This window comes from Ambystoma mexicanum, chromosome 4q (assembly GCF_040938575.1).
Source record: "Ambystoma mexicanum isolate Mex_15411 chromosome 4q, UKY_AmexF1_1, whole genome shotgun sequence".
In the NCBI taxonomy this organism is placed as follows: Eukaryota; Metazoa; Chordata; class Amphibia; order Caudata; family Ambystomatidae; genus Ambystoma; species Ambystoma mexicanum.
In genome coordinates, this window is record NC_090928.1 from 1,257,272,581 (window position 1) to 1,257,289,161 (window position 16,581).

The following is a 16,581-nucleotide window of genomic DNA, read 5'->3' on the forward strand; positions in this document are numbered from 1 at the left end:
AAGAACAAAAAGCTTCGGAGTAGAGGACCAGCTTTTTGTAGGATACGCTGGTCATCAGATGGGGAAAGCAAATACTAAACAGACCATTTCAAGATGGATTGTATTGCCTATCTCGCAATGTTACCATATAGTTGGCAAATCAGTTCAGAACCGAGGCCGATGAGTGTTGAAGGCTATCAGGGCCGATGCCGCATGGTGTCCCTGGTGGACAAAACAAGTTACCAAAATTGTGCAGCTGACGCATAATCTATCTAAAACGAGGAATCCGTGGAAGGATCATCCATCAGAAAGAACGTTACTTGGGTTAAGTCATTTCTTCTTCTCCCACATCCTCCTGCACTCTGATCTCATTCTGTATTCTTGTCCGGTCCCACTTAGGCTTGTCCCACAGAAGTTGCTGGACGCAGCAGAAACCCTCAAGCGTTCTGTTTGCAACTGTCTTTTCTTCCAACTGCACCCACAACAGTCCGGGGGAAAGGGAAACTCAGTAAAACCAGAAATATCAGACTCTGGCCTTCTCACAGTCTTCACCTTCTCATACTTCCTCTTTGTCTGGTCCGGAATCTGTAGAAACATACGCAGGAATAGTTGGTTAAGTCTTCTTATAATAGTCCCTCTCCTCTCTCTCCTCATCCTCTCTGAAATGGCCTCATACCTGATTGCATCGGCAGATAGTTGAGAGGCAGACAAGAGTCTAGTAAGGATTGAGCACTGATTGAGCTTTGAGCCTGACCTCCCACACTGTCTTCTAACTTATTCAAGAATGAATTACAGGCAGTTTCTATTCACAACACTTTAGTTCCCTTAATTCTATTACTGTCTGGATTAGCTCTCACTGCTGTTCTTCTTAGGAGTTTTAGTCTCTGGGGGATTCCATAGCCGTTCAAGTTTCCATGAAGCAGTGTCTTGGTTTCTTCACACTTTCTGTTCTGTGAACACTAGAGAAATGTAGACCAATGCAATCTGTGCTTTTCTTCTGCTCACCGTCTATTCTGAGCTCAAACTCTTGAAGTTTGTTTGACGGGCTGGGGAGCTAATTCTGAGAATAAGGACGCTCGGAGCGTCCTTTATCCAATACATTTGCATGTTATGCAACAATGTCTTTTCCTTAATACTTTCATCCACGCCCCCGGCTGGTGCTCTGAATTCATACGCTGATGTTCCTTCGATGCGCGGCTCTGAATGTACATTGAAGATGTTTGTGCTCTGCACAGCATTGTCAGATATACTGAAGCCTTGAGTGTTACGCTTTGAGTGTTGCGGAGCTACAGACCTGGAACACTGCTTCCAGGCCTTCTTGTTAATCGAACAACGAGATTATGGAAGGAGCCCAGAGGTTAATCACTCCCTAGAGTCTCTGCGTCACACATATTGATGTTTTTCATATAAAACTTTTCTGCAATGTAACTTTCCCTAAATTTGCTATCAACTTGACGCAAAAAGATAAAAATTCCACCATCTTGTCAGCAACGGGCTTCATGGGTCTTCCTAGTTCCTTTTCTCTTGTTGGAGTTTCCAAACATATTCTAATGGAGTCCTTAAGCAGACCACACAGTAACTAGGACCTGCTGATTCAAAGACTTCAATGGAAAGACTGGTTACAATGCTCCTCAGCGATCCACACCGCCTCAGCAGGGAATAGACAGACCGATCTGCATCTTGGTTCTTCTCTTTAATGTTAGAAGGCCTCAGGCAACCTTCCTGAAAGGGAAGTAATAAAGGAAAAGTGGCCAACTTTGTACACTCCACAAACACTCACTCCTGAACTTAGCAAGCTGACCACCCAAAGTACTCCTGCCTAAAAACGGCTGTACCCACAGGGAAAGTAGCGACCATCCACACTATTTACTGCCTACTGTGGCAACTCAAAAGAAGGAGCCGGACATCTTACTGACATGTTAAAAGAAATGGATTCATTTAAATAAAAAGAAAACTCCTTATTTGCCCTATTTCTATGAGTGAAGTTCCCTAACTATTGAAACTAAAAACCTAAGGGTGCTCGTCAGAGTCTAATAGCAAAGATTCTATGTCTGACTCCTAACCAACTAACTGGCCCTAACAATTTAGTAAACAAACAAAAAGGAGGAGACCAGGACAAGGCCCCTGTCTTGGACTTCTGCCTGGCCCAACACTTAGATACTGTCGATAGTTCAAAAGTTATTTAGTGGCATACAACAATTGAATTCTTTCTTGCAGATGTTGTTCAATAGAAAAGAAGCTCAGTACACTTCCTCTTACCACAAGCCTGCAAAGGTTCGCGTCTTTCTGGCAGATGTCAATATTCAAAAGGAAGGAGCATTTATTCAATATGTTTCTTTTAAAACAAGTCTCTGAATACCAAGTCCTGGGCTCTAGGATTGCCCCAAGTCCTACGGCTCTCTGGCAGACTTGCTCACTTTTATTCCACGTTCTTTATATTGGGTGCTTGCCCACTCTCAGAATCCCTTAACCTCTCCGGCTTTCCCAGCTTGGATGCAAAATGTTCATATTTAGCTTGACTAGACTCACACAGGGTGCTTGCCCTCTCAGGTTTCTCAGGTTCCTGCAGCCTCATAGGTTCTCCTAGCCTTGATACAATGCATACGTACTCTCTTGCTCTGATTCACACAGGGTGCTTGCCCTCTCAGGTTTCTCAGGTTCCTGCAGCCTCATAGGTTCTCCCAGCCTTGATACAACACATACGTACTCTCTTGCTCTGATTCACACAGGGTGCTTGCCCTCTCAGGTTTCTCAGGTTCCTGCAGCCTCATAGGTTCTCCCAGCCTTGATACAACGCATATGTACTCTCTTGCTCTGATTCACACAGGGTGCTTGCCCTCTCAGGTTTCTCAGGTTCCTGCAGCCTCATAGGTTCTCCCAGCCTTGATACAACATATACGTACTCTCTTGCTCTGATTCACACAGGGTGCTTGCCCTCTCAGGTTTCTCAGGTTCCTGCAGCCTCATAAGTTCTCCCAACCTTGATACAACACATACGTACTCTCTTGCTCTGATTCACACAGGGTGCTTGCCCTCTCAGGTTCCTGCAGCCTCATAGGTTCTCCCAGCCTTGATACAATGCATACGTACTCTCTTGCTCTGATTCACACAGGGTGCTTGCCCTCTCAGGTTTCTCAGGTTCCTGCAGCCTCATAGGTTCTCCCAGCCTTGATACAACACATACGTACTCTCTTGCTCTGATTCACACAGGGTGCTTGCCCTCTCAGGTTTCTCAGGTTCCTGCAGCCTCATAGGTTCTCCCAGCCTTGATACAACGCATATGTACTCTCTTGCTCTGATTCACACAGGGTGCTTGCCCTCTCAGGTTTCTCAGGTTCCTGCAGCCTCATAAGTTCTCCCAGCCTTGATACAACACATACGTACTCTCTTGCTCTGATTCACACAGGGTGCTTGCCCTCTCAGGTTCCTGCAGCCTCATAGGTTCTCCCAGCCTTGATACAACACATACGTACTCTCTTGCTCTGATTCACACAGGGTGCTTGCCCTCTCAGGTTTCTCAGGTTCCTGCAGCCTCATAAGTTCTCCCAGCCTTGATACAACACATACGTACTCTCTTGCTCTGATTCACACAGGGTGCTTGCCCTCTCAGGTTCCTGCAGCCTCATAGGTTCTCCCAGCCTTGATACAACACATACGTACTCTCTTGCTCTGATTCACACAGGGTGCTTGCCCTCTCAGGTTTCTCAGGTTCCTGCAGCCTCATAGGTTCTCCCAGCCTTGATACAATGCATACGTACTCTCTTGCTCTGATTCACACAGGGTGCTTGCCCTCTCAGGTTTCTCAGGTTCCTGCAGCCTCATAGGTTCTCCCAGCCTTGATACAACGCATACGTACTCTCTTGCTCTGATTCACACAGGGTGCTTGCCCTCTCAGGTTTCTCAGGTTCCTGCAGCCTCATAGGTTCTCCCAGCCTTGATACAATGCATATGTACTCTCTTGCTCTGATTCACACAGGGTGCTTGCCCTCTCAGGTTTCTCAGGTTCCTGCAGCCTCATAGGTTCTCCCAGCCTTGATACAACGCATACGTACTCTCTTGCTCTGATTCACACAGGATGCTTGCCCTCTCAGGTTTCTCAGGTTCCTGCAGCCTCATAGGTTCTCCCAGCCTTGATACAACGCATGCGTACTCTCTTGCTCTGATTCACACAGGGTGCTTGCCCTCTCAGGTTTCTCAGGTTCCTGCAGCCTCATAGGTTCTCCCAGCCTTGATACAACGCATGCGTACTCTCTTGCTCTGATTCACACAGGGTGCTTGCTCTCTCAGGTTTCTCAGGTTCCTGCAGCCTCATAGGTTCTCCCAGCCTTGATACAACGCATACGTACTCTCTTGCTCTGATTCACACAGGGTGCTTGCCCTCTCAGGTTTCTCAGGTTCCTGCAGCCTCATAGGTTCTCCCAGCCTTAATACAACGCATACGTACTCTCTTGCTCTGATTCACACAGGGTGCTTGCCCTCTCAGGTTTCTCAAGTTCCTGCAGCCTCATAGGTTCTCCCAGCCTTGATACAACGCATATGTACTCTCTTGCTCTGATTCACACAGGGTGCTTGCCCTCTCAGGTTTCTCAGGTTCCTGCAGCCTCATAGGTTCTCCCAGCCTTGATACAATGCATACGTACTCTCTTGCTCTGATTCACACAGGGTGCTTGCCCTCTCAGGTTTCTCAGGTTCCTGCAGCCTCATAGGTTCTCCCAGCCTTGATACAACACATACATACTCTCTTGCTCTGATTCACACAGGGTGCTTGCCCTCTCAGGTTCCTGCAGCCTCATAGGTTCTCCCAGCCTTGATACAACGCATACGTACTCTCTTGCTCTGATTCACACAGGGTGCTTGCCCTCTCAGGTTTCTCAGGTTCCTGCAGCCTCATAAGTTCTCCCAGCCTTGATACAACACATACGTACTCTCTTGCTCTGATTCACACAGGGTGCTTGCCCTCTCAGGTTCCTGCAGCCTCATAGGTTCTCCCAACCTTGATACAACACATACGTACTCTCTTGCTCTGATTCACACAGGGTGCTTGCCCTCTCAGGTTTCTCAGGTTCCTGCAGCCTCATAGGTTCTCCCAGCCTTGATACAATGCATACGTACTCTCTTGCTCTGATTCACACAGGGTGCTTGCCCTCTCAGGTTTCTCAGGTTCCTGCAGCCTCATAGGTTCTCCCAGCCTTGATACAACGCATATGTACTCTCTTGCTCTGATTCACACAGGGTGCTTGCCCTCTCAGGTTTCTCAGGTTCCTGCAGCCTCATAGGTTCTCCCAGCCTTGATACAATGCATATGTACTCTCTTGCTCTGATTCACACAGGGTGCTTGCCCTCTCAGGTTTCTCAGGTTCCTGCAGCCTCATAGGTTCTCCCAGCCTTGATACAACGCATACGTACTCTCTTGCTCTGATTCACACAGGATGCTTGCCCTCTCAGGTTTCTCAGGTTCCTGCAGCCTCATAGGTTCTCCCAGCCTTGATACAACGCATGCGTACTCTCTTGCTCTGATTCACACAGGGTGCTTGCCCTCTCAGGTTTCTCAGGTTCCTGCAGCCTCATAGGTTCTCCCAGCCTTGATACAACGCATGCGTACTCTCTTGCTCTGATTCACACAGGGTGCTTGCCCTCTCAGGTTTCTCAGGTTCCTGCAGCCTCATAGGTTCTCCCAGCCTTGATACAACGCATACGTACTCTCTTGCTCTGATTCACACAGGGTGCTTGCCCTCTCAGGTTTCTCAGGTTCCTGCAGCCTCATAGGTTCTCCCAGCCTTGATACAACACATATGTACTCTCTTGCTCTGATTCACACAGGGTGCTTGCCCTCTCAGGTTTCTCAGGTTCCTGCAGCCTCATAGGTTCTCCCAGCCTTGATACAACGCATACATACTCTCTTGCTCTGACTCACACAGGGTGCTTGCCCTCTCAGGTTTCTCAAGTTCCTGCAGCCTCATAGGTTCTCCCAGCCTTGATACAACGCATACGTACTCTCTTGCTCTGATTCACACAGGGTGCTTGCCCTCTCAGGTTTCTCAGGTTCCTGCAGCCTCATAGGTTCTCCCAGCCTTGATACAACACATACGTACTCTCTTGCTCTGATTCACACAGGGTGCTTGCCCTCTCAGGTTTCTCAGGTTCCTGCAGCCTCATAGGTTCTCCCAGCCTTGATACAACGCATACGTACTCTCTTGCTCTGATTCACACAGGGTGCTTGCCCTCTCAGGTTTCTCAGGTTCCTGCAGCCTCATAGGTTCTCCCAGCCTTGATACAGCGCATACGTACTCTCTTGCTCTGATTCACACAGGGTGCTTGCCCTCTCAGGTTTCTCAGGTTCCTGCAGCCTCATAGGTTCTCCCAGCCTTGATACAACGCATACGTACTCTCTTGCTCTGATTCACACAGGGTGCTTGCCCTCTCAGGTTTCTCAGGTTCCTGCAGCCTCATAGGTTCTCCCAGCCTTGATACAACGCATACGTACTCTCTTGCTCTGATTCACACAGGGTACTTGCCCTCTCAGGTTTCTCAGGTTCCTGCAGCCTCATAGGTTCTCCCAGCCTTGATACAATGCATATGTACTCTCTTGCTCTGATTCACACAGGGTGCTTGCCCTCTCAGGTTTCTCAGGTTCCTGTAGCCTCATATGTTCTCCCAGCCTTGATACAATGCATACGTACTCTCTTGCTCTGATTCACACAGGGTGCTTGCCCTCTCAGGTTTCTCAGGTTCCTGCAGCCTCATAGGTTCTCCCAGCCTTGATACAATGCATACGTACTCTCTTGCTCTGATTCACACAGGGTGCTTGCCCTCTCAGGTTTCTCAGGTTCCTGCAGCCTCATAGGTTCTCCCAGCCTTGATACAACGCATACGTACTCTCTTGCTCTGATTCACACAGGGCGCTTGCCCTCTCAGGTTTCTCAGGTTCCTGCAGCCTCATAGGTTCTCCCAGCCTTGATACAACGCATACGTACTCTCTTGCTCTGATTCACACAGGGCGCTTGCCCTCTCAGGTTTCTCAGGTTCCTGCAGCCTCATAGGTTCTCCCAGCCTTGATACAACGCATACGTACTCTCTTGCTCTGATTCACACAGGGCACTTGCCCTCTCAGGTTTCTCAGGTTCCTGCAGCCTCATAGGTTCTCCCAGCCTTGATACAACACATACGTACTCTCTTGCTCTGATTCACACAGGGTACTTGCCCTCTCAGGTTTCTCAGGTTCCTGCAGCCTCATAGGTTCTCCCAGCCTTGATACAATGCATATGTACTCTCTTGCTCTGATTCACACAGGGTACTTGCCCTCTCAGGTTTCTCAGGTTCCTGCAGCCTCATAGGTTCTCCCAGCCTTGATACAATGCATACGTACTCTCTTGCTCTGATTCACACAGGGTGCTTGCCCTCTCAGGTTTCTCAGGTTCCTGCAGCCTCATAGGTTCTCCCAGCCTTGATACAATGCATACGTACTCTCTTGCTCTGATTCACACAGGGTGCTTGCCCTCTCAGGTTTCTCAGGTTCCTGCAGCCTCATAGGTTCTCCCAGCCTTGATACAATGCATGCGTACTCTCTTGCTCTGATTCACACAGGGTGCTTGCCCTCTCAGGTTTCTCAGGTTCCTGCAGCCTCATAGGTTCTCCCAGCCTTGATACAACGCATGCGTACTCTCTTGCTCTGATTCACACAGGGTGCTTGCCCTCTCAGGTTTCTCAGGTTCCTGCAGCCTCATAGGTTCTCCCAGCCTTGATACAACACATACGTACTCTCTTGCTCTGATTCACACAGGGTGCTTGCCCTCTCAGGTTTCTCAGGTTCCTGCAGCCTCATAGGTTCTCCCAGCCTTGATACAACGCATACGTACTCTCTTGCTCTGATTCACACAGGGTGCTTGCCCTCTCAGGTTTCTCAAGTTCCTGCAGCCTCATAGGTTCTCCCAGCCTTGATACAACGCATACGTACTCTCTTGCTCTGATTCACACAGGGTGCTTGCCCTCTCAGGTTTCTCAGGTTCCTGCAGCCTCATAGGTTCTCCCAGCCTTGATACAACACATACGTACTCTCTTGCTCTGATTCACACAGGGTGCTTGCCCTCTCAGGTTTCTCAGGTTCCTGCAGCCTCATAGGTTCTCCCAGCCTTGATACAACGCATACGTACTCTCTTGCTCTGATTCACACAGGGTGCTTGCCCTCTCAGGTTTCTCAGGTTCCTGCAGCCTCATAGGTTCTCCCAGCCTTGATACAACGCATACGTACTCTCTTGCTCTGATTCACACAGGGTGCTTGCCCTCTCAGGTTTCTCAGGTTCCTGCAGCCTCATAGGTTCTCCCAGCCTTGATACAACGCATACGTACTCTCTTGCTCTGATTCACACAGGGTGCTTGCCCTCTCAGGTTTCTCAGGTTCCTGCAGCCTCATAGGTTCTCCCAGCCTTGATACAACGCATACGTACTCTCTTGCTCTGATTCACACAGGGTGCTTGCCCTCTCAGGTTTCTCAGGTTCCTGCAGCCTCATAGGTTCTCCCAGCCTTGATACAACGCATACGTACTCTCTTGCTCTGATTCACACAGGGTACTTGCCCTCTCAGGTTTCTCAGGTTCCTGCAGCCTCATAGGTTCTCCCAGCCTTGATACAATGCATATGTACTCTCTTGCTCTGATTCACACAGGGTGCTTGCCCTCTCAGGTTTCTCAGGTTCCTGCAGCCTCATAGGTTCTCCCAGCCTTGATACAATGCATACGTACTCTCTTGCTCTGATTCACACAGGGTGCTTGCCCTCTCAGGTTTCTCAGGTTCCTGCAGCCTCATAGGTTCTCCCAGCCTTGATACAATGCATACGTACTCTCTTGCTCTGATTCACACAGGGTGCTTGCCCTCTCAGGTTTCTCAGGTTCCTGCAGCCTCATAGGTTCTCCCAGCCTTGATACAACGCATACGTACTCTCTTGCTCTGATTCACACAGGGCGCTTGCCCTCTCAGGTTTCTCAGGTTCCTGCAGCCTCATGGGTTCTCCCAGCCTTGATACAACGCATACGTACTCTCTTGCTCTGATTCACACAGGGCGCTTGCCCTCTCAGGTTTCTCAGGTTCCTGCAGCCTCATAGGTTCTCCCAGCCTTGATACAACGCATACGTACTCTCTTGCTCTGATTCACACAGGGCGCTTGCCCTCTCAGGTTTCTCAGGTTCCTGCAGCCTCATAGGTTCTCCCAGCCTTGATACAACACATACGTACTCTCTTGCTCTGATTCACACAGGGTACTTGCCCTCTCAGGTTTCTCAGGTTCCTGCAGCCTCATAGGTTCTCCCAGCCTTGATACAATGCATATGTACTCTCTTGCTCTGATTCACACAGGGTGCTTGCCCTCTCAGGTTTCTCAGGTTCCTGTAGCCTCATAGGTTCTCCCAGCCTTGATACAATGCATACGTACTCTCTTGCTCTGATTCACACAGGGTGCTTGCCCTCTCAGGTTTCTCAGGTTCCTGCAGCCTCATAGGTTCTCCCAGCCTTGATACAATGCATACGTACTCTCTTGCTCTGATTCACACAGGGTGCTTGCCCTCTCAGGTTTCTCAGGTTCCTGCAGCCTCATAGGTTCTCCCAGCCTTGATACAACGCATACGTACTCTCTTGCTCTGATTCACACAGGGCGCTTGCCCTCTCAGGTTTCTCAGGTTCCTGCAGCCTCATAGGTTCTCCCAGCCTTGATACAACGCATACGTACTCTCTTGCTCTGATTCACACAGGGCGCTTGCCCTCTCAGGTTTCTCAAGTTCCTGCAGCCTCATAGGTTCTCCCAGCCTTGATACAACGCATATGTACTCTCTTGCTCTGATTCACACAGGGTGCTTGAACTCTCAGGTTTCTCAGGTTCCTGCAGCCTCATAGGTTCTCCCAGCCTTGGTACAATGCATATGTACTCTCTTGCTCTGATTCACACAGGGTGCTTGCCCTCTCAGGTTTCTCAGGTTCCTGCAGCCTCATAGGTTCTCCCAGCCTTGATACAACGCATACGTACTCTCTTGCTCTGATTCACACAGGGCGCTATCCCTCTCAGGTTTCTCAGGTTCCTGCAGCCTCACAGGTTCTCCCAGCCTTAATACAATACATACGTACTCTCTTGCTCTGATTCACACAGGGTGCTTGCCCTCTCAGGTTTCTCAGGTTCCTGCAACCTCATAGGTTCTCCCAGCTTTGATACAAAGCATTTGTACTTCTTTTGCTCTGATTCACACAGGGCGCTATCCCACTCAGGTTTCTCAGGTTCCCAAAACCTCATAGGCTACCACAGCCTGGCTTCACAGTAGCTGTACCTTTAAGCGGTAGTCTCTCCATGGGAGCGTTTACTTCCCTGACGCTGCTTCTCTTGGCAGCGAACATCCTTTGGGCATGGAGCTCCGGGATCTGTCTCTCCCTGGCGATCTGGTCTCAGGGTCGGCTACTAGGCTCCAGGCCTACCGCAGCTTCTTTGTGGTCACGCCACTAGAAGAAATGGGTTCTTTCCCGCCTCCGCCTCTTCCCCCAACCTTGGCTTCTCAGACGGATGGGACACAAAGCCTTCCAGCGTCCAGCTAGCGTTAGGCTTGCTTTCCTGCTACCGCCGGCTCTGCGGTCTACGGTAGCTCAGCCTCTCCAGGCTGTCTCTTCCACAGAGGTTCATCTCTGCGTAGGATTCACTCTACACCCTGCCTGAGAGCATCCTTCCATTCACAGTTCTTCATAGGTTTATGTATGGCATCACAATCAAAAGGCTTGTGTCCTTTCTTGACTGTGGCCCTCAGGCTTGATCCAGCTTTCACAGAAGCCAAAGACTTTTATGAAACACTGTTCAGTGAATTCAAAGTGACATCACAAATAAGAGGGCTCTGTTGATGCTTTTTCATGGTGGCGGTCAGGTGAGACCCAGTATTACCTGAAACCAAAGAGAAAGAGGAACTGTCACTGGTGAGTTCAATACAGAAGTTTTCAAAACAGAAGTAACAACAGTCTTTCCACTTCCCATGTAGACAAATAGCTGGGTTGCTTGGGCCAGGCTGTCGGCGAGTAAAGCCTGGAGGGATGGAGAGGAACCTCTTCAGGTTTTCCTATCCAGTAATTCTTCACCTCTTCCAATTCTTGCACCTCCCTCCTTCTACAGTAAGCTTCCTGTGTAAGCTGACTGGCTGGCTGGGTCTTTGCCAGATGATGGTTCTAATGGATTGCTTCCTCCCCCAGATTCTTCATCATCGATATCTCCACCATCAGCTGTCTTCAGAAACATTTCCAGCTGACACAGGACACAGGGCAGCTCTGTGCCAGATCCACCCCCAACACTGTTGCACATCCAGACACTGTAGGTGGCGTTGTGGCCAGTATATATTGTGTCACTGCGCCCCTTGACCAGTTTCTTTTTTGTGTGCACTCAGTATGCTTTGGGAACTCCACTTAGCTTTTCTAATGTACCTTCATCAGGCCTAAACCCACGAATGGCCACGAGCTGCCAGCCCTGCTCGGACCGCAGGAGGCACGTGTCCAAGTCAGAGGGTGTTTTTCATGAAGCTGTGCATCTACACCCACAAGGGTGGTAACAGAACACCCTCCAAGTCCCCAGTGTGCAGAGTTGAAGGATAACGCAGTGGAGGAGCCCGGTAAGGAATATTCTCCAATCTGAAAGGACGAGAAGAAGAAGAATCAGCAAGGGAAGAGGACCTAGTCCCCCAGTGACTCCTCGAGACAATACTCTTCTTCGTCGTTGTCCAAGAAACAGAAGCATCGCTCCCACTTCAGGGAGGACCCAATTCCTATTTAGCAGGTACCATTGCCAATGCAATCTTCTACCCCAGAAGAGTGGAAGAAGGGCAGGCAGCAGATGCTTGACATCTTTGCCAATGCACCAGCGACTTCGGCCTCAGCGCCATCCACAGGATTAACTGTGCTTGACTTAGCCGGCATAGGTTCCTCTTTGGACTGTGACTGTACACTTTCTGGCTTGGTCTGGCGCCAGTGGTGCACACCGCTCCACTGTGGTCCATGCAGCTCTGCTCTTGAGTGTTGAGGCCTCGGTGCTAGACTCTGTCACGTCACCATGCAGCACCATCGACATTGGTGCCTCACTTCCAAGGGGGAAGTACCTATTGAAGATGTCCAATATCATCATTGAGGAAGGGGACCCCACCCCTTTTGAGTTGGAACCCCATAAGTCTGTGTGGGCAGAGGACATTCCTGAGGGGTTTTATGATGAAGAGGGGTGAGGGGGGTCTCTGAAATCTGGCCACAGACCTGCAGGAAGACTCTGGCTTGGATACGTCCCCAGTGCTGGACATTCTTCCTACTCGAGTCCCGCACCTGGCAGGCCTCATGGTTCTTTCCAGAAGCCTATAGAAAAAGTGGCTGAGACACTGGGGTTGTCATTTCCCACTAGGCCTAAGGATCTGTATGAATTTACAGAGATCTTGGACAAAGGTTCACCGCGGGAGACCCTGTTTCCATTCAACCCGTTAGTGGTAGTCCCTATGTTGAGTTCTTTTGGGAAGCTGGCTCTGATCCCTTCTGTGGACTGTGACCTTGCAAGGAAGCATGACACAGCCACCTCGGATCCTGGCTGCTTTTCCACGCATCCATCACCAGAGATTGTAATAGTGCAGGCCACTATGGCGTGTTTGAAATTCATGACTTTTCCCTCCTTACTCACCACTGGGAGAGCGGGAAAGGTGATGCCATGGGCTGCAAGGAGATGGGCAGCCTGGCTTTGAGGACTGTCAATTCCACTTGTGCCCTAGTCAAGGGCACATTTGGCCTCTGGAATGTGATGTCTGGTAAGGCTGCCGATGGAAGAGTTGGAGGGTTTTTACTCTCTGGTGAGCAATTGGAAGTATGCTGCATGCCAGATATTGCAATCAGGAATGGACATGGAGGATTGTGTGGCACGTGCTGTGGGCACCGAGTCAGTCCTGAGGAGACGCTCATGGATGGAGACCTCAGGTTTTGCACCTGATTTCCAGATCAAGCTTTTCCATATGACCTTCGATGGAAATAACCTATTTGGAGTTAAGGCTGATACATCTGGACCGAAATTCCAAAGTCATGGCCAAGACCTTGGGCCTCGCTATGCAGCGGTCATCTACAACTGCTTCCAGGGTTTTGTTCTTTTCAGCCCTTCATCTCCTTTGCCCACCATGGCAGGGGCCAGGCACCCTTGGGCAAGCAGCTAGTGTGCTGTCCTCTTGCCCTAGTGGTGAGCCACTGTGAATTGGAGTTGGTTCATTTGACTCTGATGGGAGGGAGATTCGTCCTGTGTGTTGAGGCATGGCATCACACCACTAATGGGGCTTCAGCCTTACACATCGTGACTTACGGTTACTGCTTCCCATTTCTTAAAAGCCATCTGACAACCCTCCTTTCAGCCCTTCGATCCCGCCGGACAATTTCCTGTTGGAGGGGGTCTGTCAGCTTCAGCAGAAGGGGCCAATAAATTGGTTCCATGTTAAGAGCCAAGGAAGTGTCCAGCAATTCCTTTATTTTCTGGTCCCATAGTAAGACAGGCCCTATGTCCCATCAGGGATCTGAGGCCCTTCAACCTGAACCTGTGTAAGGACAAGTTCAAGATGGAGATGGCCAACTTTGCCCAGATCCTTCAGGCTGCAGGACTGGTTGGTGACCCTGCACCCCCAGGATGCCCACTTCCATGTGCCGATTCATTTGAAGCACAGGAAGCACCCGTGTTTCGCGTTTGGAAACACCCATAACCAGTTCTGTGTTCTGCTGTTTGGTCTTTCCTCACCAACCAAGATCTTCACCAAACTCCAGGACGTGGTGGTGGCTCATCTCAGGAGTGAGTAGGTTCACACCTTTCCCTACCTAGACAATTGGCTCATTCGATTCTTCACCCCAAACCTGGAGTCAGCACATTTGAACCCCACAGTTTGAGCTTCTCCCTGAACTTCAATAATCCCATATTCCACTGTCCTAGTCCCTCCAATTCACTAAAGCAATCTTGGGCACCCATTGGGGCTTAGATTTCCCTCCCAAAGATCCGGTAGCAAAGGACTTTCAGACGGTCCATCTCTTTCAATCCCAGAGTCTGATTCTGGCATCTGCCTTTCTGCCAAAAATAGGGGGAAATAGAACAGGCACGGACAGGTCAAATGCAAACATGCTAATAATGCAGAAATCGGCTGGCCTACTGGAAGGTGTCAGTAAAAACACTTCAGTTTATTAAATAGATCAAGATTAAAACAAGTATTAACTCCAAAGAGATGTGACAATCTAATCACAATCAAACACAATAGTGTGGTGTATACAGTATAAAGGAACAGTAACCCACAATGTGAAATAGGAAAACAATAACACAACAATAGCAACTTGGTGAAAACAACAATTAGAATAGGTAAGTACAAAGTCAGTGGTATAATCACTGTGTATTAATATGCAATGTTTGTAAACTTTGTTCAGTTTGCAGGCTCTGATGTTATCCAGAGTCATGAAGTCTCGGCATGTTTCAGTTCTTTTTCATAAGTACAGAACATTCTTCAGGAGAGGGGTCAATTGGGATTCCTACCGTCAAAAACTATAAGTGTGGGCCAATCACAAGACCTTCCAATGGTTCTTGTGGGGGTGAGTAACTCGAGAGTTGAGTACAACAGGAGGGAAAGCAGTAATCCCTGGGCGTAGCTGAGGTCCAAGTGGTACACGCACAGTTGTCCCGGGTCCTCGACTGCCGGATGCACTATGTTGGCAGTAGAGGGCTCGGAGAGTCCGTGAGCCTAGTTGGTAGTGTCAGGAAGGAACCATTCATCCCTATGCCCCAGTCAGCATATGCAGGTAGAGCGGTTTGCGTCGTACCGTTTCGAATGGAAGATAATCTGTACCTTAATAACGTTGCCAAGGTATACGTCAGACTGGAATGCAAGATATGCACAGCATTCGGGGTCAGCTATCCGAGATCACTCTAGCGGCTACTTCGAAGTTAGTGGTCTCAGTACCAGAGCAACATGTCAGACATGTTGCAGGTTTCGGGTGTTATGTCTCGAGAGCTCCTCTGTTGGGTTCTGTGAGACAACATGCTTAGAGGGGTGTTGCTTGGGGAATCTTTGCCCCAACTGATGGTGGTTCCGGGTGCCTCCTTGAAGGGCTGTGGTGCTTACCTGCAAGACATCCGGTGAGCGGTCGCTAGTCCCAGATGGAAATTCGGAAACAAAACCAGCTGCACTTGCAAGCTGGCTCTGATCGTCTTCCTTCATTCTGTGCAAGACAAGTGGGTGGCCATGCACTACCTCACAAGCAAGGTGAGTTGGGGCCATTGTTTCTGTGCGGGGAAACAATTTGATTGTAGCCCTGGGCTCTAAAGAACAATGGTCCTCATAACGAGTTTGGTGGTATTTCAGCTGTAAAACCACCAAAATGCTACCAAACCCAATTACCGTTACTGCCCCTAGGTCCTGTGGATTTACTGCAGGTTTACAAGTGGTAGTAGGGTGGTGAAAATTCCCATATTTGGAGCCCATGCCAACAAAGTGGCAGTGACAGAATTACCACCAATTATTTACTACACCGCCAAACTCGTAATGAGGCCCAATGTGTCTCTGACGGTGGCCCCTCTTGCAGGGATGGAGAACAGCTTTGCGGATGCTGTGAGCAGATAAATGATAGCTTCACACAAGTAGGAATGAGTAGGAACGCTCTACCAGTACGTTCTGGAGGAGATCTTAGCCTTCCTTCTAGGAGGCTCCTCAAGTGGTCCTTTTCACTTTCATTGTGAACAGTAAGTGCACGTTGTGCTGCTCCAGTGAATATCCTCCATAGTGAGCTCTGGAGGACTCATTGGTTATCAAATGGAACTCCTTTATGTGTTTCCACTAATCCATGTCGTTCCGCAGGCTCCAAGGAGGCTGCAGAAGTTGATTCTGATTGCTCTGGGATGGGCCCGGAGGATGTGGCACCCAGAGCTTCTGGAGATGTCCATCTGCTTTCCATCCTGGCCTCAGCAGCCTGTGTATTTGTGCTGAGGGGTTAAGGAATTAGGAGTGTGATTTATCAGACAAACTTGTCAGGGTTCTGATGTGGCCAATGTTGGGATGGAAATGAGCCTATCCCACCCACCTAGGCGCTTCCAAATATGGTGAACACCATGTGAGGCGATGTAACATACAAGGGAGGAGCGTTCCAACCCATTAGGCTCTCTATAGCAACTCCACAGCGCATAGAAGTAGGCCCGCAGCACTAGACAAGCCCACAACCCGCGACTCAATTTTTGAAAAACCCAGACAGGGCAAGCTGCAGGCTCACACTGCTTGTGTTCCTGGTTCATGAAGGCTCACAAAGCCCCAAGTCCTGCACACCATGTTGGCTCTGTTTGAGCCTTGTTCCTACAGAAGTCTACTTCCTTCTCACGCCTTTCGTGTTGCCATTAATAAGTATCTTTCACTGGAATGCGCTCTGCGAGAGCATGAGACAGCACCAGGCTCCACACTGCGTCCATCCATCTCCACTAAACTGCCATCAGGCCACTAACCCCCACCCAGGCAGGCCAGAGCCGGCCTCACACCACTGACTCGACCCACACACCTTTGCATTCTTGATACAGCGCGAGACCGCAGGTGCTAACCTCCATAAAGTGTCCACCAAAGATCT